The following is a 25,453-nucleotide window of genomic DNA, read 5'->3' as shown; positions in this document are numbered from 1 at the left end:
TCCCAATGTAGATACATATAGACTGAAATCAAATCACCCCTTAACCTTCTTTTTGTTAAGCTAAATAGATTGAGCTCCTTGAGTCTATCACTATAAGGCAGGTTTTCTAATCCTTTAAGCATTCTCGTGGCTCTTCTCTGAACCCTCTCCAATTTATCAACATCCTTCTTGAACTGTGGGCACCAGAAATGCACACTGTATTCCAGCAGCGGTCACGCCAAATACCGAGGTAAAATCACCTCTCGGCTCCTACTTGAGATTCCCCTGTTTATGTATCCCAGGATTGCAGTTGCTCTTTTGGCCACAGCATCGCTCTGGGAGCCGACATTTAGCTGATTATCCACCACGACCCCCAAATGATTTTCAGAGTCTCTGCTTCGCAGCTAGAAACCCCATCCTGTAAGTATGGCCGACAGTCTTTGTTCCTAGATATACATGGTTACATTTAGCAATATTAAAATGCATATCGTTTGACTCCGCCAGCATACCAAGTGGTCCAGATTGCTCTATATCAATGATCTGTCCTCTTCATTATTTATCACGCTCTCTATTTTTGTGTCATCTGCAAAAGTGTTAAATAGCAAAGGGCCAAGAACTGATCCCTGCCACCCGTCACTGCTCTATCTATCACACACTCCATTACAATAATATTGAGCCTGGCTTAAACCCACAAGCACCGGTAAAGAAGTCTTTAAGGCTGACACTCTGTTCCTAACCCAGCCAGTCCTATGTAGCTCAAAGGTATGTGAGATAACCCACCTCTCAGAGGCCTCCTTAAAGAGAATATCATCAGCAGGAGCACATTGGCTGGGAGGGAGGCAGGGAGAAATCCTGGCTGCTGTAGGTTTAAATGGGATCCAGTGTTGTTTTAATGTGGGTTTGGGTATTTCCTTTAAAACAAATCATTTGATGAAAATGAGAGCACAGGGAATGTTTAAAATACATCTACCAGGTCAAACATTTTCCATAAAAACTTTTGTTGACGGAAAATTGGGTTTCTGACAAAATTAACGTGGCTGCTTTCCTCATTTTTAAAATATTTGTTCATAACGTCCCTCCCCCAAACCCCAGCTTTTTTCAGCCAAAAATAAAATGTGGAGGCTTTTCTGTTTTTTGACAAAAAGTGCAAATTTTCCATGGAAATTTTTGATGAAAACTTAACTTTGTTCTCATCAAAAATGTTTGGGATAGGGGGTGGAAATCTCCCAGCTTCCAACTAACTGTGACACGGCCCCAATCAATTGTGACACTTCTTCCGCTGTTACAGTCCACCATGGAATGACGTACTTGGGGCTTTCTATACCATCCATCTTCTAACTCCACAGAAGGGGGCAGGGTGAGGAAGGCTGGTCTGGTGGTTTAAAACACTGGGTTGGGACTTAGGGAACTGGGTTTCTCTGTTCTGCTGCAGGCTTCCTGTGTTGCCTTGACCAAGTCACTTCAGTTCCTGCTCTGTAACACGGCAATAATAATATTTCTTTCCTCCCACCCTTTGTGTTGTTTATCTTGCCTGTAAACTCTGAGGCAGAACTGGCTCTTGCTATGAATACGTCCAGCGCCTAATCTCCACTGGGACCTTGACGTGCTGCTGTACTACAGACAATACATTGGATTGCACATGCACAAAGTCCATGTGCTAAAATCACTTTCAGCCATGCTTTTCACAAGTGGCCAGTGATTTGGGGACCTCTATGCAAGGTGCTAGTTAGTGGCCGCTCTTGAAAATCTGGGCCTGAGCACAATGTGATGGGAAAACTTCAGTGGCTAACTGTAGTAAAGCCTGTGTTTGTTTCTCTTTTCCAAACCACCCTGATTCCATCAAATCTACCTTGGTATTAGTTCCTCTGGAAGGTGATTCACCTCATCGGCCTCCCATACCCTGGTCCTGCTAACAACTTAAAAATGGCCAACCAGTTTTCTTCTTCTTCTTTCTAATGTCTTTGAGACAAAGCAACATATCCTTTCACTGAGGCTTTCCATGTCCAATTTTATCCCACACCCTACTTTGGCAACTATGAAAATAGAGGCACCACGGAGATGTGTTTGGCAGGTGCTTAACTTTAAAGGCACAAATGGTGCTGATATACTGCACATGATGAGCTTGAGGGATTCAAAAAAATCCCAGGCCTCCTGCTTTCCATTCCTCTGATAATCATCCATCTTGTGACTTGTTGTACTTCACATTCCCCATCTTGTGGGCATGTGTGGGGTGATGTAATTAACTGGAACAGGCTGGGTTTGGACCACCCGGACTGGCACCAAGAGGACAAAGAGAACTGGTTCTGGGGGACACCAAAACTGGATTAGCACGTTGGAGAAGGGTGGATATGATACCTTTGCTGACAGGGAAGCCTGAAACAGAACCTCTATGGATTTTTTTTTTCTAATCACACCCTGTCCAGATGTACCAGAAAACCTTTACAGCCTGTGCAGAGCTTTGTGGGCAGCCCAGAGGTTGCTCAAGATTACACAGCCCTGCCCATATCATTTTCCCTTTCCTGGAAAAAAAAACTCCAGTCGGCTCACAAGGGAGAGTGAAAGAGTTTGGCAGCATCTCCAACTTGCAGGTCAGGTCGTCTGCTTCTTACACCAGGAGTTGTTTCAGGGCTGATGACGTGACCAGGCCCATGCTGGAGCAGGGAGAGAGCTGGACAGGAATGGACAGGAACAGCCGCTCGTATGCCACAGCTTGCTGCGTGCAGCCATTTCCTTCCCGAGAGGCGTGCAGCATTGTGGACCCGCTCAGCGCTTGCTCTATGCCACAGGGGCAGACTCCGGCCGTGGGGGCCTCACTGTTCAAAGGGAAGCAGCAGGTCTCTGCACAATGAAGTTTGGGGGATTTTAACTGTGAACATTGAGTATTATTTCTGCTGCCTTTAGAAACAGAGGGCCTGAGCCCGAAGCCCATTGGTGTCCAGCGGAATCTTTCCACTGACTTCAGTAGACTTTGGATGAGGCCCATTGTGCCCAAACCATCTTATGGCATAAGGCTACACCCTTAACCAAGCACCCAGGCCAAGCACTGGGCAGAAGCCTATGGAATGGGGGCTCAGATGTCCGACTTTTCCCTGTACTCCAGGCTGTGCAGCAGAGCTCTGAAGGATCTACTCAAGCCACAATGGGGAAAGCAGTCTCCATTCCCCTCCCAGCACACTTCCCTCCTGCTTAGGGAGATTTGAGAGTCACCCCAGTGTTGCTGGGTGACATTATTGCCACTGGTTTCTTAGCGAAGCTCCAACTCCCTGCGCAGCGGGGAAGGGCTAGATCAGTGGAGGGAAATTACATGTAAGTGCTGCTACATCAGGGTTGGCAAACCCAAATATCTGCAGAACTGGGATTATAATCAACTTAGCCTTGGTCTCGAATCAGGACTTTGAAGATGAATTCCTTACTCTATTATTATTAATTTATTCATACATTCCCTTCCCTGTTTCCTGAATAACGCCCCTCATACCCAGAAAAAACCCACACATTTCTAATTCCAAAAATCCTATAGCTTTTTTCTATTCAGTACAAGCTTTACAAAAATGGCTCTAAATTCCTATTAACGGCCCTGATCCTTCAAAGACGTAACCATGTGTGTAATTTTATGCAGCGTGTGTATATATTGAAATCAATGCGGTTACTCATGTGCACAAAGTTATGCGCATGCCGAAGTCTTACCAAGATAGGGCCTAAAAGAGGGGTTTCACTTATTTCAATTGCTTTCATCGTGCCTACCCTCCCCTGCAACCCAGCCCAGGTGTTAACAATTGCATATTAGAAGCTGCTGCATTCTCTGGAGAAACAGATCTGTGAACGAAGTGTTGTACGGGGAGATTATCGTAAGTCACGAGAAGATAAATGTGTGGGGTATTGTGTTGCAAAAGAAACAAAGAATGTAAATGATCTGGAGAGGCTGTTCATTGTTAAAGGAAAGATTGATAGTTCAGCTATTCAGTGTCGGAAAAACTAGTCCCTATTAAATGTAATTATCTCCAGTTCAAATAGAAGCCAGCAGACCTCTCAAGTTTTGAGGGTCAAGCTTCCCGCTGCTTTATTTTGGCTTGTGACCATTAATAAGCTGCGATTGGAAGAAATGGAGGATGAGTTCAGTGGATGCCTATCATAGCCAGTACTCACTAACTGCTGGTCCAGGACAAAGATGGAGTCTGCCATTGCTGTTATTAAACTAAACGTTCAGGGCAGGCTGCTCCACTGCAGTCTCTGCTTCAGAGAAGAATGTTGAAATGCTCTTCGTGTGCATGGATGCAGGAATGTTTTGATGGGGGTCAGTGGAGGGGTCAGGCAGAAGGCCTCCAAATCAGAGCTTGGACTCTGGCTTCACTGATGCTTGATAGGCCCAAAGCACTGAGAGGGGACATAAGCCAACACGCCAACCTAGGAGAGGGAGAAAGCTTCACCTTCCCGCCTAACTGGCTCTTCACATTTTTCTCTCAGTCCCAAGGAACAGCTGGAGGAACTGGGAAGGTGACCTGCCAAAGAAACAACAATTGTCCCCTTTTATTTTGCCTCCTTGTGCTGGAGAAAGAGGGCCAGAAAGTTTTAAAAATGACCTGCTTGGTTTTTGTCTCAGGTCCTGTCTGCCCTAGGCAACTCTATGATGACTGGAGATCTGATGGAATAATGATCTCACGGAATCAAAAGGGAATGCCGAGCAGCAGAGACAGGAAGGAATTTTTTTTTCCCCAAATCAAACTTGGTGATTTTTGTTAACACCTGATCTCCTTCAATAACTAGTTAATGTTCTGGATAAAGGACATCTTTGCGAACCATTCAACTCCCCTTCTCTTCAGAGGAGATCTGAGAGGCATGCGTGTCTGTGTGTGTAGCAAAACAAGCAGAAATAAAGACTTTTTGAGGAAAACAACCCATAAACGTTTCCAGGCCCTTTGAAAGGAAGCAAAGGAGGGTAAGATCTCCATGTTTAAGAAAATCCTTTTCAGGTCCCTTATAAGTGATGCTCTCAGACTGCTCTTTCAAGGCTTCTCCACACAGACAAAGGGTATCATCTCCATGGCAGCTGAAACACTCCATTCAGGGAGCAGAAATCTCAAGTCAACCAGTGCAGCTCAAACCAGTGCATTTCAAATCTCAAGTGCAGAGACACTTGAATAGGGAACAAACCTCCCTTTCCTGTTGAATTCTTCTCATTTGGAAGCTGTGGGTAAAATTTTAAAAGCAGGAGACCAAGTTAGGCACTTAATTCCATATTTATATAGAAAAACAAGTGATTCTCAAAGGCATGGGGCATCTGCCATTGCTATTGACTTCACTGTGAGTTGTCATTGCCCAGCAGGCTGTCTTCTGTCTGGTTACAGATGCTCTGATAAAGCTTAGGTGGCTGTATCATGGCCACTAACCAATGATCCAAGCAATGATGGGCATGAAATCCTTTGAAGTCAAACTACAAACTCTCAAGCAGCTCTGCTCCTTGAACCTTAGATTCCCTCTGCTGAAACTGCAAGGCTGAATCTGCTGGGAGAACGAATAATTCCGTCTTGGGTCACCTTGTCCAACAGGTCGTCTCCCATATGTTCCAGGCTGTGAAAAATTAAGCCCTAGGCATTTTTGAGACCGTCAGAAAGAGAAAAAATTAATTTCATTGCTGACATGGACTCCGATTCAGACTTTCATAGCAGACCAAACTTGCCCAAGTCTGGGTCCACTGGGTCATCATCAGCTCGACTTTGCCATCCCCAGCAGCATGAGAGGAATGCGGATTCCTTGTGCTTTCAAGATCAAGGTCAAACATTGCCTTATGCAAGATGCTGCAACCAATCTGAGCATCCCATTCTATGTTGGACATCCTGTTGGGAAGGAACTCTGTGTGCCGTGCCATGACACTGGACAGCTAGAAGATCAGCTTCTTTGGCTCCTGGGCACAATGGAAAATGCAATTCTGGCAGGTGGTGTGAAATGTGAACCCCTTTGCCATCTCATCATGTGAGTATGCAGAGGAGAATCGGAGGCAAAGCCCCCTCTCAGGCTTCTGGTGTTGGAGCTATAGCAAGCAGCATCTGTGTTGTGCAGCCACAGCAACACTGCCAACTCACACAAATAAACAGCTTGTTTGCTTTCAACTCGAGCCTCATTTTGCCCTGACCACACTGCTTCACCCCTCAGACTAACTGGCAGCCTGGCGGACACTAAGCAGCAGCTACTGTCCAGAGTTCAGGAAATGGGGCAGCAGCATAATGGAAGGAGAACAGCCAGCACCGCTTCTCGGTGGCCGTGGCAAGAATCAGCATCTGGCAAGCAGGTGGCAGCGGGAAGAGAGTTCAGCCATTCTTGTGAACGGGGTAGAGCTGGCCTGACTGGCCCAGAGCGCCTCAGTTCCGACAGCTGGGATGACTGGGAGTTTGCCATCCTATTGCTGTTTGTTTAGCTCAGTATTATGATAAACCAGCTAATGCTGAAAGAACAGGAGGACTTGTAGCACCTTAGAGACTAACAAATTTATTTGAGCATAAGCTTTCATGAGCTACAGCTAATGCTGGTAACTTATCTTGCAGAGCCAAAGCGGAGGCAATCGAATGATCCAGTCTTTTGGCTGAGCAGAGAGGTCTGCTCTGGCTAAGCTACCCTCTGGATTCCCTCTCACTTCAGTTTAGTCAGCACATTCTCAGCTGGTGCCACTCACTCCCAAGCAGAGACGAGCCAGAGGCACAAAGTTCAGATCTGGATCCAAACGTCATCGACAGTCTGGGTCCATCTCTGCTAATGAGATTGAACCTGCCACAGGCTGGCTTCGCCGTGACTTTGATTCCAGCACTACCAGCCACTCGCTAGAACCAGCCTCTCTGGAAAGCTGGTGAAGCTTACACATCCCCTCGGTCTTTGGAGTGGTGGTGGTGGTAGCCAATGTCCTGAAGAGAGGCCCCCCTTGTGGAGGCCACGGTGCAATGACAACCCCCAAACTTATTTTTGGCCTGATCCACCACCCCGTAAAGTCAACAGAAAGATGTCATTTGACTTCTGTGGAGCTGGAATTCGGCTCCTCCTTCCCAAGAGCCTCAGCTGGCGTCTGTAGCCACACACATGCCAGAATCCCCCTGTCTTTCTAAGCATGAATCTTTCTCTAGTGGTGCTGTCACGATGAACACTCTGATTCTGGGTAGCATGGTGAGCCACCCAGTATGTTGCTTGCATTCCTGTTAATGGAGACAGTGATGATGGTTAGTGATGGCACAAGGAGCAGGGGGTTGTGAATGAGGGCTCCTTGGTTCTATTCCCTGGCCTGCTACTGGCTCGCTGTATGATCTTGGGCAAGATACATAAATTATTTGCACCCTCTCACCCACTGGCAAAATAACGGGTGTTATAACAACATTTACCTGCCTTACAGGGGTTTGTAAACTGTCGTGGGGCCATTGGAGAAAGGCGTTGTATACAGCTCACTAAGAGCAGGGTTGGCCATAATTAATCATTGTGTGAATGGCCAGGTTGTGGGTTCTGCAGGTTACTCACCTGAGAAGTTCAGGTCTGTTGGTGTCATGGGGGAATAGATCACCGGAGTAGGATGCCATTGGTAACCTACACACGTTACTGACGTTGCTTTTATCTGCTGGAATGAAGTTCGCTAAAATGGTCCCGATTTCAACTTTGTTGCAGTTACGAACTGAGCTGAAGCCAAACTCCCTCAGCTGAACTCCAGCGTGGGCCAGTTTGCTCATATCCAGGACAGAGTCTTACTTTCCGTACAATCCTTGTCCAGCACTGTGCGCTTGTAGGGTGCTTTCCAAACAGAGACGCCTGTGACACGTGCCCAGGTATTGCATGTGGTCAGCTCTGTGATGGCAGGGAGTGGCACACACACCTATGTGCAGAACTGAGGGCCAAATAAGGCTTGTTTATTCATATTGCACAACTGCAGTTGTAATTGCACATAGCAATTTCTGGGCATTAATTGAGGAGACTTTTCGCACATTGTTCCTTGCTCATGACAACTTATTTCCCCAAATTGTTGCCCTCCCTCACCAACTGGAGACCATCACTTCTGCCCTTCCTCTCCTGAGGGGATGAGAATCTAAATGTAATATGCACCTTTTTGTGAGAGCTTTTCCCCAAGAACAGTGACCACACACCATCAAACAATACAGACATCAATCAATTCACACACCTGGCAAATGGTGGAACAGAGAAAGAGAAACCATAATTATTTTGTCTACCGTGTCATCATTTTATTTGGTGCTTAGATTCTAAGGGTATAAGGGCCTTGGATTTGCTACAGATGGAGAAGAGGAAACTATTGTTGAGATACTGCTCCCCCATGTTGCAAACTTCCAGCCCAATTTCATAAGCCTTGGCTTGAACAGCTGGCAGGGAGCATATAGATCTGATTCTCCAGGCCTTATAATGCATCTAAAAACTGGTCCTTTTGGCATTTTCACCCCTTGCTGATCAGGACGGCAAGTGGATTTTCTGAGCTTTAATTTACTACAAACTGCTAGACAGATTCCTGCACAGGACCAGTTCCTCTGTCCCCCAGCTAGTGAGAGCACCATGCTGCTCATATTGCCTTTCTGATCACTGTTCTTGCTGCAAGTACTGAGGTTTCTGTGGGGAATTCACACAGCAAAGCCTTCAACCTCTCTGCTCCTTCATTTTGCAAGATTACTCTTTCCCTCATAGAAGATACTCATCAGCTCCACAAAAAGCAATAAAGCCTTTCAACATTGTTGGCTTTGACATTTAAGACATGAACCGACCATGAGTTCAGGGAGACGAATGCACAGACTCAACCTACACCTCCTCAATGTAGGTCAAAAAGAAAAGTAGATCTGGCTCTTCCTTGGATTTCACAGGTTTCAGAGTAGCAGCCGTGTTAGTCTGTATTCTCAAAAAGAAAAGGAGTACTTGTGGCACCTTAGAGACTAACAAATTTATTAGAGCATAAGCTTTCGTGAGCTACAGCTCACTTCATCGGATGCATTTGGTGGAAAAAACAGAGTAGAGATTTATATACACACACACAGAGAACATGAAACAATGGGTTTATCATACACACTGTAAGGAGAGTGATCACTTAAGATAAGCCATCACCAACAGCAGGGGGGGGGAGGAGGAAAACCTTTCATGGTGACAAGCAGGTAGGCTAATTCCAGCAGTTAACAAGAATATCAGAGGAACAGTGGGGGGTGGGGTGGGAGGGAGAAATACCATGGGGAAATAGTTTTACTTTGTGTAATGACTCATCCATTCCCAGTCTCTATTCAAGCCTAAGTTAATTGTATCCAGTTTGCAAATTAATTCCAATTCAGCAGTCTCTCGTTGGAGTCTGTTTTTGAAGCTTTTTTGTTGAAGTATAGCCACTCTTAGGTCTGTGATCGAGTGACCAGAGAGATTGAAGTGTTCTCCAACTGGTTTTTGAATGTTATAATTCTTGACGTCTGATTTGTGTCCATTCATTCTTTTACGTAGAGACTGTCCAGTTTGGCCAATGTACATGGCAGAGGGGCATTGCTGGCACATGATGGCATATATCACATTGGTAGATGCGCAGGTGAACGAGCCTCTGATAGTGTGGCTGATGTGATTAGGCCCTATGATGGTATCCCCTGAATAGATATGTGGACAGAGTTGGCAACGGGCTTTGTTGCAAGGATAGGTTCCTGGGTTAGTGGTTCTGTTGTGTGGTGTGTGGTTGCTGGTGAGTATTTGCTTCAGATTGGGGGGCTGTCTGTAAGCAAGGACTGGTCTGTCTCCCAAGATCTGAGAGAGCGATGGCTCGTCCTTCAGGATAGGTTGTAGATCCTTGATGATGCGTTGGAGGGGTTTTAGTTGGGGGCTGAAGGTGATGGCTAGTGGCGTTCTGTTGTTTTCTTTGTTGGGCCTGTCCTGTAGTAGGTGACTTCTGGGTACTCTTCTGGCTCTGTCAATCTGTTTCTTCACTTCAGCAGGTGGGTACTGTAGTTGTAGGAATGCATGATAGAGATCTTGTAGGTGTTTGTCTCTGTCTGAGGGGTTGGAGCAAATGCGGTTATATCGTAGCGCTTGGCTGTAGACAATGGATCGAGTGGTATGATCTGGATGAAAGCTAGAGGCATGTAGGTAGGAATAGCGGTCAGTAGGTTTCCGATATAGGGTGGTGTTTATGTGACCATCGCTTATTAGCACCGTAGTGTCCAGGAAGTGGATCTCTTGTGTGGACTGGTCCAGGCTGAGGTTGATGGTGGGATGGAAATTGTTGAAATCATGGTGGAATTCCTCAAGAGCTTCTTTTCCATGGGTCCAGATGATGAAGATGTCATCAATGTAGCGCAAGTAGAGTAGGGGCATTAGGGAACGAGAGCTGAGGAAGCGTTGTTCTAAGTCAGCCATAAAAATGTTGGCATACTGTGGGGCCATGCGGGTACCCATCGCAGTGCCGCTGATTTGAAGGTATACATTGTCACCAAATGTGAAATAGTTATGGGTCAGGACAAAGTCACAAAGTTCTGCCACCAGGTTAGCCGTGACAGTATCGGGGATACTGTTCCTGACGGCTTGTAGTCCATCTTTGTGTGGAATGTTGGTGTAGAGGGCTTCTACATCCATAGTGGCTAGGATGGTGTTTTTAGGAAGATCACCAATGGACTGTAGTTTCCTCAGGAAATCGGTGGTGTCTCGAAGATAGCTGGGAGTGCTGGTAACGAAGGGCCTGAGGAGGGAGTCTACATAGCCAGACAATCCTGCTGTCAGGGTGCCAATGCCTGAGATGATGGGGCGTCCAGGATTTCCAGGTTTATGGATCTTGGGTAGCAGATAGAATACCCCAGGTCCTGGCTCCAGGGGTGTGTCTGTGCGGATTTGTTCTTGTGCTTTTTCAGGGAGTTTCTTGAGCAAATGCTGTAGTTTCTTTTGGTAACTCTCAGTGGGATCAGAGGGTAATGGCGTGTAGAAAGTACCCACCTGCTGAAGTGAAGAAACAGATTGACAGAGCCAGAAGAGTACCCAGAAGTCACCTACTACAGGACAGGCCCAACAAAGAAAACAACAGAACGCCACTAGCCATCACCTTCAGCCCCCAACTAAAACCCCTCCAACGCATCATCAAGGATCTACAACCTATCCTGAAGGACGAGCCATCGCTCTCTCAGATCTTGGGAGACAGACCAGTCCTTGCTTACAGACAGCCCCCCAATCTGAAGCAAATACTCACCAGCAACCACACACCACACAACAGAACCACTAACCCAGGAACCTATCCTTGCAACAAAGCCCGTTGCCAACTCTGTCCACATATCTATTCAGGGGATACCATCATAGGGCCTAATCACATCAGCCACACTATCAGAGGCTCGTTCACCTGCGCATCTACCAATGTGATATATGCCATCATGTGCCAGCAATGCCCCTCTGCCATGTACATTGGCCAAACTGGACAGTCTCTACGTAAAAGAATGAATGGACACAAATCAGACGTCAAGAATTATAACATTCAAAAACCAGTTGGAGAACACTTCAATCTCTCTGGTCACTCGATCACAGACCTAAGAGTGGCTATACTTCAACAAAAAAGCTTCAAAAACAGACTCCAACGAGAGACTGCTGAATTGGAATTAATTTGCAAACTGGATACAATTAACTTAGGCTTGAATAGAGACTGGGAATGGATGAGTCATTACACAAAGTAAAACTATTTCCCCATGGTATTTCTCCCTCCCACCCCACCCCCCACTGTTCCTCTGATATTCTTGTTAACTGCTGGAATTAGCCTACCTGCTTGTCACCATGAAAGGTTTTCCTCCTTCCCCCCCCTGCTGTTGGTGATGGCTTATCTTAAGTGATCACTCTCCTTACAGTGTGTATGATAAACCCATTGTTTCATGTTCTCTGTGTGTGTGTATATAAATCTCTACTCTGTTTTTTCCACCAAATGCATCCGATGAAGTGAGCTGTAGCTCACGAAAGCTTATGCTCTAATAAATTTGTTAGTCTCTAAGGTGCCACAAGTACTCCTTGGATTTCAGACTCTCATCATGTTCCTAGTCCAATGTGCTTGTGAGAAGTGTGCAATGCTGTCCTCTAGGGGCTGGCCCACAGAAATGATCGAAACCCTTCTACTACTACTCTTGTCTAATAGGGGATGGATGTCTCCTTTACCTCAAGTGGTAGAGGCTTGTGGTTTTGAAGCTGAAAGTCCAGGATTCTTGTCCCTTCGCCCAGTTGTGAGTGATTTTTTTTTTTTTTACTGGGCCTGTTTTCAGCAGCTCAAGGATTCATTAAATGAAGTCCTCAGTGTCCTGAAACAACTGTGCCCCCAATGGCCGGGGGATGAGACTGTCTACCCCATGTCCTGCCTCTTCTCTGATGCTGCCACCCATCCTGGCTGTTAACATCAGCCAGAGTCTCCGGCGGCCGTTGTCCAAGTCTGAACGTTCTGGGATGGAGAACAGGTCTTTGTCACTGAGTGGGCCCGAACTTTGGGCTTCTCTCTTGTTCATATGCCAGTCAGAACCTGAAGCTAGTGACTCACAAGGTGGGAGGTGAGCATTACTAGTATTTAATATTACATTGCGTTTTACTCCATGTCCATTGCAACAGCAGTCAGAGCCCTCAGTTAGCCTGGGCCCCGCCTGCTGCCAAGAGCGGTGCAGAGACAGGAGAAGATTTGGCTCCTTGCTCTTAGTCTTTGTTTTAGCAACCTAGCTCTCGTTAAGGCCCATATTCTGCATGACTCATGCTGAGCAGTGCCTCGTCTCTGCAGTTTGTCCCATTGACTCCTCCAGCCTGATGCACTGCAAAGGGGCTGCTCAGTATGAGTCAACGTGGCGGAATCAGGCCTTTAATTAATACATCTGATTTGTGCCGGCATGATTTAAAATCCAACACAGCAGAGTGCAATAGAGACGATACGTGCCAGTACCTGAGATCATGCTGCTCAGAAAGGATGCCCCCCCCCCCCCAGGTACATGCAGATGCCTCGGAGAGATCAGATTGCTGTCCCCACATGCAGTACACTCACATTAATTACTTCATGATGCAAACTCCTTTCAGAGGAGCTGGATTTTCCTTTGCAAAAATCACCTGCCAGGCTCTTTGCAGGGATTACTGTGGAAAGGTATTACCTAACTGCATGTCTTACTGAACTCTGCCTAGCCAGCTGGGCGGGGTGGGGAAGTCACTTGTTTCCCAGGTGGCTGCCATGAACTTCAGCTTCTTTTGAGTTTTCCTTCCTCATGCATCTGATGAAGTGAGTTGTAGCTCACGAAAGCTTATGCTCAAATAAATTTGTTAGTCTCTAAGGTACCACAAGTCCTCCTTTTCTTTTTGCCTTCCTCAATCTGTAACTGCGAATGGCTTTTTCACACCTAGGCAAAGTGTTTAACCTATGCAGACTGCAGCTCTCCTGCACCAGCTGTAATGGGTTAGTTTTATTAGCCCGCGATTGAAAATACTAAATGTTGTCTACAAGCCCCCAGAGGATTTCAGCTCAAGTAGGAATAGCGTACCAAGCATCCTGGCTGATGCTTTCCCTGCTATAAAGCGTTATGTTTCCGAATGGGTAATTACTGCATTGGGATTTATGCAGTGCTGCCTTTCTGTGGTTGTGTGGGCCACAATTCCTCAACTAATTTAAAAAAAACTTCCCAAAAGGAGCCGAATCCCATTTTGTTATTGAGGCAGGGCAGAAATGAAATGGGGTTGCTCTGCCCTTACCTGACAATAATGGGAAACTGCTCTGCAATTGAGCTGTTTCATTCTTTTGCCCTGAGCTATGAGAAGTAGATTGGATGAAAATTATCAAGCTCCCTGTCTAGAATAAACACGCTTGAAATGGAGCAAGTCATAAATAAGCAAGCAGCAATATCATGGGTTATGAAGATATAATTTCTATCTTTAATAGCTGAGGAGGCCCCAGGGATCATCTGGAAATGGCCCATCTGGCCCTGATATTGATGTAAAAACAAACAAGCAAACAACCTTTTCCTTCTTTAACCGTAGATTTATCAATTCTTCGGGGAAATAATGAGCTGTTGGGGCTGAAAGATGAAGTTACCCTTCCTCCAGAAGGCAGATAGAAACAGGGCTCAGAGCACGCTTATTTCACTCACGCAGCATTAGATTTCTACTGACGCACCAAGAAGGATCTTACCTTTCCCAGTGGATGTGATCAGCTGACTATCTGAGGAGATGACACCACATTCCAAGCTAGGAGTTCTTTTGGCTGTTTACACTACAGCCGATCCAATGGAAGGACTCTTTTAGTGGTCTTGGGATCAGGCCCAGTTTACAAGGGTGTAGACACCAGAACATCACCTGTCTGGATGCCTTACACACTGCATGGAAGCATGGGCGCCGGGTTTGTATAATTTTGGTGGTGCCCAGAACGGGTCTAAGCAGAGCTGTCCCATCCATAGGATGGACCGGGGCAACCACCCCAGGCCCCATGCTTTGGGGGGCCCTGCACTTGAGGGGGACCAGGGTCCAGGGCAGCCTGGGGGCTTAGTGGGGGGCCTGGCGCCGGCAGCAGTGAGCGACCTGGCTCCAGCCCGCCCCTGCTCTGGGCAGAGCCTTCTGCTGGCATACAACCCCAGTGGCAGTGGCTTGCAGGATTCGGGCCTGGGATATTAGCATTTGCATAGAAGTGCTGCAAGGTATTCAGTCTGAACTGCCCAAAATAAACAGCAGAGACTATGCCAGAAGTAAAGCAACTCCTTTAACAAAATGGGTTTTGAAATGCAAACAGCCCACTGCTTGTAAATCACCCAGGATGCTAATAATTAATAAAAGTCACCTGGACGGAGCTCCAATTTTGATGGGATTAGTCTTAGTGATTTTATTTTTAAAAGCCATTTAATTACTAATTAGCTCTTCCTCGCATGCTACTATGTGATAGCTCCTTTTAAAACCGGCTGCTCAGGGGCTGTGGTGACGGGCAGCTGGGACGGGTGTGTAGTGCTTGGGAAAACGCCCATTCTTTCCATATGACTTGTGTGGTGCTGTCTGTGAGCACAGGGGTGTTTGTGTATAGGGAGTCTTCTTACAGCTACCCAAGACGGTCTCAGGTTGCATTGCTATGCGGTGGCAGGATGGAATTTTGCATGTGGGGCACATACCAAAGCAATAATGTGACACTGTGTAACGAGGTTTTGACAAGCATCGTTCTTTTCCTCTTGCCATCTACTTATGTATAATACACGTTTGGAAACGTAGTGAAAACCAAAGGTGTTTGGGGAGGGGAGAGGACAAGGGGCAGAGTTAGGGTGGATCTGGGTCTTTTATCTGTATTCCAGTGCTGGATTCTTTGTTCCAAGGCAGTTTGTGTATTTGAAATCTGGTGCTACTGGCACTAAACCATCCCCTTAGTCTGCAATGTTTATAACACATTAATTTATAACACAACAGAACACATTCCTTAATCTTTTAATTATATATAGCAGCATGGGTGAAATAATTCCATTCATTTCTGGCTCGCAGCTATGATGAGAACTAAGGGCTATTGCTTTTTGTGCTGTACATTTCTAGTAATTCCAGGTTTATATCATGTTTGACTTAAAAACCCACATGATAGAATGCCGCGAGTTTATCAGATAGATCCCAATGAGGGGACACTGTGCCATTTATTAAATTATATGTTTTTTTTAAATGACATGCTGATCTGTCTCATACCAGCAAATATGTGATTTACATTTAATTCTGAGTAACCTTTCCATGATCACTGAGGTGTGAAGGAATTTAATGACACAAAACTACATTTATGAAGAGACCATTCATATTCATTAGGCTCACCCATTAGCAATCCTGCAAGTGACATCTCTCTAACACATGCTTTATGACTGCTGTTTATGGCAGGCTAACAGTACAGCTAGCTGCAACACACATAAAGCTATGGGAAATATTGTTAAGAAAAATGAAAGTCTGGTTTGGCCTGGGAATGTTAATGATAGGGTTTGGGGGCTCATGCTGTTGATCTAGAGATATTGTAGATGGCAAAGGGCTGTGTTGATCTAGTTTTTACATCTGTCCTAACAGGGAATATTTTCATTATCTTTGTACTATTCAGCCGCAAATAAATTTAGAGGGAGCAAAAATCATGCAATGGGTCCTCTTTAAAATGAGAAAGATACAGCTCCGGCATAAGGGTCATTTGCTTAAGGATCACAACTCTACCATTATGCAAGATAATCATGTGGCCTGGTAAGAGGAACTTTAAAGATTTAAACCTGGAATCTTGGAATAACTAGTAGTTAGAGCAGAAAATGGAGAATCGAGACTCAGAGAGTGAAATCCTATCCCTGGCTTTGGTCAAGCCACTTAACTTATCTGTACCTCAGTCTACCTTTCTGTACTATTACAATACTTATCCCCTTTTCAGTGATCCTCTGATTAAATGAGCTACGTTATCTGGTATCGTCGTTGTTTTGTGGATCACTGGCACACATACTTCAGCAGGTTGAGTTAAGGATGGAAATTTCATATAGTCCCTGAGTCTCCTGGCTTTTGAGGCTTCAAGGGAGACTTCTGCCATCATTTTTGCCCAGCTTTTCTCTTTCTCAGGCATGATGCTTTTGAATATTTATTTTCTCTCAAACACAATTTTGCACTTGAACTTGCACTCCTGTTTAGAACCATTTGGCTGCAAAGACCTGACCCAGGAGGCTTGCTAAGGGCCCCCTGCTGCAGCTGGGGGTTTTGTGAAAGGGGATTCCACACACAGAGATACTATAGAGTAGGGCCCTAATGAGCAGATCATCACATAGTAGCTACATCTTGGGAGACAGATTACGGTGCAGCCTGTGGGGTCCCAACTGGGGAGCTTTAATACACAAGTCATTGGCCTGGAAGAGTGTAATAGACAATCATGTCCCAATCTGCGTTGGGACACCTTCAGTTATGGGTCATTAATATAAGACAGAGCAGGAGATGGGAAGGCTCATTTTGTCAGTACTGCCTGCCTGCATGTCCTCAGTCAAAGCCCTCAGGGTAGGTGGGATGAAAAGCAAACAGCCAAAGCAAGTAAGCGCCGATCCTACCCCATTGTAATTAATGGGAATTTTGCCATATGACCTGTGGTCTAGTGGTTACATCATTGCAGCTGGGTTCTATTCTCAGATCCCCCAGAGAATTCCTGCAAAGTCACTTACCCTACCTGTACCTCTCTTCCCCACCTGTCACAGAGGGATAACACTGAGCAACCGGAGAGCAGGGTTGTGAGGATAAGTTCGATGTTTGTGGGCTGCTCAGAGAGCTATCTATGTCCCTAGAGAGAGAGTGGGAGTAACTGAACTTGAGCAGGTCAGCCAAGAGGAAGTGCCTTTGCCATTTCATTTGAAGAACATGAAGTTGTTTAAAGCTACCAGGCCAGTAAGTTCTGCTTTGTTTAGCCATCCGGTTGGCTGAAGATGACAACTGATCCTGCTGTGAAGTTACAAAATAAAATAAAATCATCATCCTGGAACAAATTTCAGCTGAAGCAGACTCCTACCACTTATAATAATCAACTGACACTGGGGTTTATCATGGAAACATTGATTTCCTTTCACTTTAGTGGTATGAGTAGGCATTAATGTGAGATTTCAATTTTGCCTGGAGCTCCTATTCCCCGTGAAGAGAGAGAGAAATCCGGGCTTTGATGAAGAAACAGAGAAAGCCCCAAGTGAAACTAAAGCTTGAAGGACTTTAAAGAGTCAAACCTGGAGTCTTGGACTAACTGACTACACAACTGTATGTTTCAGAAACTTTCCATGGCTATAGCACTGAGTGTGTGCGTGTAAACTTCATCACCTGTATTAGCTCTGCATCATCACAAGAAGCTTTAATGTGCCACAACGGTACATTAAAAGCACCATTTTCACTACAGTGTAATAGAGCTCTCAAGAAAACTGAAAGAAACCATTTTTCCTTTTGCATACATTGCGAAAGTGAAAAATCCTGGACTAAATGAGACCAGCTGTGCCATTTTACTATATTATTTAGCTCTGCTGGAAATGAAAGATGAAGGTGATAATGGGTTTATTTTAGCAGGCAGGAACTATTAACTGCACTGTGACACACTAAGGAAAGATCTCAGCACCAGATTCCAATTTTCCATTCTAGCCACGTGCTCCAAAAATTGCAAATGGAGATTTGTTACATTTCATTTGCTCCCATCCCTGGGAAGCCATTTGTGATGAGTTCATGTCTCCCAGGAGGCTGTATTCCAATCAAAGTGAAAAGAGAAGGGGGTGGGGGGAGGAAAGTCACGCTACGACGAATGACAATGATATCTTAGTGCTGATCGCAGAGTACTGATTGACACTACACGTTTTAATAACAGCCAGCCCTTCTGCAGCCCCAATGCTAAGACATAACTTCTGTTTTGCTGTCTATGATGACATTTTTCATGACAGATGTTGATAGACCTGGTTTTAATCTATGCTTATCTTACCATATTAGCTTTAACTATGCAAAGGTTATTAGAGGACTGAGATCAGAGTATCAATTGATTAGGGATCTAAGGACTGCTTTGTCTCTTCCTTCTCTATCAGTAATACCCTTGAGTTAGATGCAAATAAAATGAGATCTTTAGTAACCTCTAGGATGACAGATTGCACATCTGGTTCAAGTTAGGCAATTTTACTTTTATATTGGTCTGTGCTTTACAAACCATTAACCAAGTGCGATCAGTTAGAGAAACTGAAAGCACACATCTCTGGGTTTTTCAAAATTATTATTATTGTTTTCACTTTACAGCAGTTTTGCGGGCTGTGGTCTACTGTTATTGATTAGTGCATGTTATTCACAAGCAGGAAGCTGTCTGACATGCTGCTAAATTGAAATCCCCTAATCTTTTCAATCCTTTTAAGCACTGGCAAATGAAAAAACAGCAGCACATTGCAGACAATCTCTGCTCAAGGGGAAACCAGGGAAGGACTACCAGAGTGAGAGCAGGTCAAAGGGGAGCCCGCTGCTTTCTCAGAGAAACTTGTTCCTGCTACTTCATTGGTAAACCAGTGAGTGGGATGCATGCTTATTGCAATTCACACACTTCAAACGATATAGGAGAATGCTTTCTTGCATAGTAGCTGGAGGTGTAAAATCAGGAGTATCCAGTAGCCATTTCTGCAGTGTGTTAATGCTCCATTATTCATTATGAGCACTACTTAAAAGATGCTGTCTGGACTAACAGTGGCTTGCTGAGGAGTGCAAGTAGCAAGGAGCTATCTTGCTGTGTCTCTGGCTGGGCTGTTGTTTGACTTCCTAAGCTAAGTAGCATTGGAGTTGCTCCGTACTTGGAAGGGAGAGCTTGGTGGGAACTGGGGTGACCAAAGAGCAACTGTGGAAAATCGGGACGGGGGTGGGGGTGGTAATAGGCACCTATATAAGACAAAGCCCCAAATATTGGGTCTGTCCCTATAAAATCGGGATATCTGGTCCTGCTGCAGCAGGCTGTGGTGGTGGTGGTGCAGTAGGTTCGGTAACTGACCTCTGATGAGATGTACAATGTAATCCCTGACTCACTCTGCTCTCTAGAGATCCCAGGATGATTTCTGTGAGAGACGTTGAGTTAACTCTGGATTTGTGGCCATCTTCAAAGTTGGGTAATTAATAATCAAGTTCTGCCCACCACACCATTAGTGGGGGAAGCAAAAGTGGATGGGAATCTGGGAGGCAGTGACCATGAGTTGGTTGAGTTCAGGATCCTGACGCAGGGAAGAAAGGTAAGCAGCAGGATACGGACCCTGGACTTCAGGAAAGCAGACTTTGACTCCCTCAGGGAACAGATGGCCAGGATCCCCTGGGGGACTAACATGAAAGGGAAGGGAGTCCAGGAGAGCTGGCTGTATTTCAAGGAATCCCTGTTGAGGTTACAGGGACAAACCATCCCGATGAGTCGAAAGAATAGTAAATATGGCAGGCGACCAGCTTGGCTTAATGGTGAAATCCTAGCGGATCTTAAACATAAAAAAGAAGCTTACAAGAAGTGGAAGGTTGGACATATGACCAGGGAAGAGTATAAAAAATATTGCTCGGGCATGTAGGAAAGATATCAGGAGGGCCAAATCGCACCTGGAGCTGCAGCTAGCAAGAGATGTCAAGAGTAACAAGAAGGGTTTCTTCAGGTATGTTGGCAACAAGAGAAAGCCAAGGAAAGTGTGGGCCCCTTACTGAATGAGGGAGGCAAGCTAGTGACAGAGGATGTGGAAAAAGCTAATGTACTCAATGCTTTTTTTGCCTCTGTTTTCACTAACAAGGTCAGCTCCCAGACTGCTGTGCTGGGCAACACAAAATGGGGAAGAGATGGCCAGCCCTCTGTAGAGATAGAGGTGGTTAGGGACTATTTAGAAAAGCTGGACGTGCACAAGTCCATGGGGCCGGACGAATTGCATCCGAGAGTGCTGAAGGAATTGGCGGCTGTGATTGCAGAGCCCTTGGCCATTATCTTTGAAAACTCGTGGCGAACGGGGGAAGTCCCGGATGACTGGAAAAAGGCTAATGTAGTGCCCATCTTTAAAAAAGGGAAGAAGGAGGATCCTGGGAACTACAGGCCGGTCAGCCTCACCTCAGTCCCTGGAAAAATCATGGAGCAGGTCCTCAAAGAATCAATCCTGAAGCACTTAGAGGAGAGGAAAGTGATCAGGAACAGTCAGCATGGATTCACCAAGGGAAGGTCATGCCTGACTAATCTAATCGCCTTTTATGATGAGATTACTGGTTCTGTGGATGAAGGGAAAGCAGTGGATGTATTGTTTCTTGACTTTAGCAAAGCTTTTGACACGGTCTCCCACAGCATTCTTGTCAGCAAGTTAAGGAAGTATGGGCTGGATGAATGCACTATAAGGTGGGTAGAAAGCTGGCTAGATTGTCGGGCTCAACGGGTAGTGATCAATGGCTCCATGTCTAGTTGGCAGCCGGTGTCAAGTGGAGTGCCCCAGGGGTCGGTCCTGGGGCCCGTTTTGTTCAATATCTTCATAAATGATCTGGAGGATGGTGTGGATTGCACTCTCAGCAAATTTGCGGATGACACTAAACTGGGAGGAGTGGTAGATACGCTGGAGGGGAGGGATAGGATACAGAAGGACCTAGACAAATTGGAAGATTGGGCCAAAAGAAATCTAATGAGGTTCAATAAGGATAAGTGCAGGGTCCTGCACTTAGGATGGAAGAATCCAATGCACCGCTACAGACTAGGGACCGAATGGCTCGGCAGCAGTTCTGCGGAAAAGGACCTAGGGGTGACAGTGGACGAGAAGCTGGATATGAGTCAGCAGTGTGCCCTTGTTGCCAAGAAGGCCAATGGCATTTTGGGATGTATAAGTAGGGGCATAGCGAGCAGATCGAGGGACGTGATCGTTCCCCTCTATTCGACACTGGTGAGGCCTCATCTGGAGTACTGTGTCCAGTTTTGGGCCCCACACTACAAGAAGGATGTGGATAAATTGGAAAGAGTACAGCGAAGGGCAACAAAAATGATTAGGGGTCTAGAGCACATGACTTATGAGGAGAGGCTGAGGGAGCTGGGATTGTTTAGTCTGCAGAAGAGAAGAATGAGGGGGGATTTGATAGCTGCTTTCAACTACCTGAAAGGGGGTTTCAAAGAGGATGGCTCTAGACTGTTCTCAATGGTAGCAGATGACAGAACGAGGAGTAATGGTCTCAAGTTGCAATGGGGGAGGTTTAGATTGGATATTAGGAAAAACTTTTTCACTAAGAGGGTGGTGAAACACTGGAATGCGTTACCTAGGGAGGTGGTAGAATCTCCTTCCCTAGAGGTTTTTAAGGTCAGGCTTGACAAAGCCCTGGCTAGGATGATTTAACTGGGACTTGGTCCTGCTTTGAGCAGGGGGTTGGACTAGATGACCTTCTGGGGTCCCTTCCAACCCTGATATTCTATGATTCTATGATTCTACCAACAAACAAATACCCAGCTCTTCTTCGGTTCCCCGCCTAACAACGTGCATGTGACACTGTTGGTATCAAACTGGCTCCTGTATTCTGCCCTATGGGGCGTAAAGCCTTTGTGGCCAATCTGTTAAAGGCTTTGGGATCCTTCTCAGTCACCTTTATTTTAACAATGTTTTTGATTAGGAATGGCCTTATTTTATATTAAACCTAAACAGACTTATGTCTCTATAATTCAAAGATGGCTGGCCAAATGTTCTCTGTTGAAGCCTTTACAACTTCTCAACACTTTCGTGCTGGTGTGTTTTGTCTCATTTTAAATGTCAGCAACCTTTCTCCACCTGTGAAACTTTTTAAATTAATTTTCAACACTTCTCTGAACCAAAAATAACTCTCCCCATCCCCACCTAGAAAAGTATTGTTTAAGCAAAAGCATTTCACTTACACAAGGAATGCCTACTTTTAGCCATCGATATGATGCCTTAAAAAAAGACTAAACATTCCAATGCTAAATTTAAAAAAGCAGTAAAGGATTAATCTGGCTCTCCTTCAATTCCAAAACCCACCGTGTGGCTTTATGAGGCCAGGAACAGGGCTGAGAGAGCCCTAGACCATGTTTTGTGTAATTAGATCCTCTAAACAGCTCCCCCTTCTCTATCACGGCTGTCTTTCTCCATTCACTATCATTGTGTGGCTGGAACATGCTCTTTTTTTATATGACTTTTTTTTTTGCTCCTAGTAAAATGTTTTTGATCAGGTAAATCAGTGCCCTAAGGTATATAGAAACACTGCACCTTCCTGATGAATACATGACACTAGCATAGGCGGCGAGTTATATAGATCCATGGTGCCCATGCTCCACCAATATTTAGGAACGTGGGCCTGGCTTCACCAATGTTTGGGCTTACCGTGCTTTGGGGGGCCCCGTGCTTCAGGGCGATGCGGGGTCCAGAGCGGCCTGGGGAGGTAGTGCGGGGCCTGACACTGGCAGCAATGAGCAACCTGGCCACAGCCCGCCCCGCTCCACCCCCTCCCCACCCCCATTCCACCCCTTTCCCGAAGGCTCCGCCCCCGCCTCTTTCTGGCTTCCACCCCGTCCCTCGAGTGATACCGGGAGCCTGCAGAGTGGGGTGGGCTGGGGCCAGTCACTTGTTGCTGTTGGCGCCAGGCCCCCCCCACTATTCCCCAGGCCACCCTGAACCCCATGTCCCCCAAAGTGCAGGGCGGGGTGGTTGCCCCAGTCCATCCTCTGGACGGGCCGGCTCTGCTTGGACCCTGCATCCCCCTGAAGCGCGGGGCGCCCCAAAGCACTGTCCTGGGGTGGTTGCCCCGGTCAGTACTATGGATGGGACGGCTCTGCTTGGACCCATTCTGGGCACCACCAAAAATTATACAAACCCAGTGCCCCTGGACTCTGGGGGTGGGGGAGTCGTAGCCGTTGACACCACAGCTGTGCAGAATGGTTTGGGTCACAAAGAGAAGACGTGACATATCCTGTTGCCTTTTCCTGCTTCCTCTCTCCTTCTACATCTGAAGCATCAGAGGTTTTCCCTGCCAATACCAGGCCTCGGGAGATCCGCTCTTAGAGCTCTCACTACACTCTTGTTAAAGCTGTCGGGTGATTTCCTAAGTGATAACACCCGATGTTGCTTAATTACCAGACACATTGTCTTGCAGACGAATGATCGTAAAGCTGGGGAAAATCTCCAGTTCATCACCTTAGAGCTGACCTACCTTCTGCCATGAGTCCTAAATCAAATATCATCTCGGAGGAGAAACCGTGAGCTTGACAGGTGTCCCTCGCTCTTCACCCTCCTTGAGACAGTGGTGGTTGTCCACTAAGCCCTGGTCTACGCTAAGAGTTGAGGTCGAATTTAGCAGTGTTAAATTGATTTAACCCTGTACCCGTCCACACGACGAAGCCTTTTTTTTCGACTTAAAGGGCTCTTAAAATCGATTTCCTTACTTCACCCCTGACAAGGGGATTAGTGCTGAAATCGGCCTTGCTGGGTCGAATTTGGGGTACTGTGGACACTATTAGATGGTATTGGCCTCCGGGAGGTATCCCAGAGTGCTCCATTATGACCACTCTGGACAGCATTCTCAACTCAGATGCACTGGCCAGGTAGACAGGAAAAGGCCCGCAAACTTTTGAATTTCAATTTCCTGTTTGGCCAGCGTGGCAAGCTGCAGGTGACCATGCAGAGCTCATCAGCAGAGGTGACCATGATGGAGTCCCAGAATCGCAAAAGAGCTCCAGCATGGACCGAACGGGAGGTACAGGATCTGATCGCTGTATGGGGAGAGGAATCCCTGCTATCAGAACTCCGTTCCAGTTTTCGAAATGCCAAAACATTTGTCAAAATCTCCCAGGGCATGAAGGACAGAGGCCATAACAGGGACCCAAAGCAGTGCCACGTGAAACTTAAGGATCTGAGGCAAGCCTACTAGAAAACCAGAGAGGCGAACAGCTGCTCTGGGTCAGAGCCCGAAACATGCCGCTTCTATGTTGAGCTGCATACCATTTTAGGGGGTTCACCACTACCTCAGCCGTATTGTTTGACTCCTTCACTGGAGATGGAGGCAACACGGAAGCAGGGTTTGGGGACGAGGAAGACAATGATGATGAGGTTGTAGATAGCTCACAGCAAGCAAGCCGAGAAACTGGTGTTCCTGACAGCCAGGAACTGTTTCTCACCCTGGACCTGGAGCCAGTACCCCCCGAACCCACCCAAGGCTGCCTCCCGGACCCGCCAGGTGGAGAAGGGACCTCTGGTGAGTGTATCTTTTAAAATACTGTACATGATTTAAAAGCAAGAATGTTTAAGGATTAATTTCCCTGGCATTCGTGGCTCTCCTGGATATACTCCCAAAGCCTTTGCAAAAGGTTTGTGGGGAGGGCAGCCTTATTCCGTCCACCATGGTAGGACACTTTACCACTCTGGGCCAGTAGCACGTACTCGGGAATCATTGTAGAACAAAGCATTGCAGTGTATGTTTGCTGGCGTTCAAACAACCCCCTTTCTTTATCTCTGTGTTATCCTCAGGAGAGTGATATCATTCATGGTCACCTGGTTGAAATAGGGTGCTTTTCTTAAGGGGACATTCAGAGGTGCCTGTTCCTGCTGGGCTGTTTGCCTGTGGCTGAACAGAAATGTTCCCCGCTGTTATGCTGTTAGCCACGGGGAGTGGGGAGAGTGGAAGTGCTAGCCACGCAGTGGGGGGAGGCAAAATGCAACCTTGTAATGAAAGCACATGTGCTATGTATGTAATATTAACAGCAAGGTTTACCATGAAAGAGTGTGCCCATTGTTCTATAAAATGTGTCTTCTCAAATACCACTGTCCCTTTTTTTTTCTCCACCAGCTGCATGTGTTTCAAGGATCACAGGATCTTCTCCTTCCCAGAGGCTAGCGAAGATTAGAAGGCGAAAAAAATGCACTCGCGATGAAATGTTCTCTGAGCTCATGCTGTCCTCCCACATTGACAGAGCACAGACAAATGCGTGGAGGCAGACAATGTCAGAGTGCAGAAAAGCACAAAATGACCGGGAGGAGAGGTGGCGGGCTGAAGAGAGTAAGTGGTGGGCTGAAGAGAGGGCTGAAGCTGAAAGGTGGCAGCAGCATGATGAGAGGAGGTAGGA

Source organism: Dermochelys coriacea, chromosome 10, assembly GCF_009764565.3.
Source record: "Dermochelys coriacea isolate rDerCor1 chromosome 10, rDerCor1.pri.v4, whole genome shotgun sequence".
NCBI classification, from domain to species: Eukaryota; Metazoa; Chordata; order Testudines; family Dermochelyidae; genus Dermochelys; species Dermochelys coriacea.
This window is presented reverse-complemented; position numbering follows the sequence as displayed.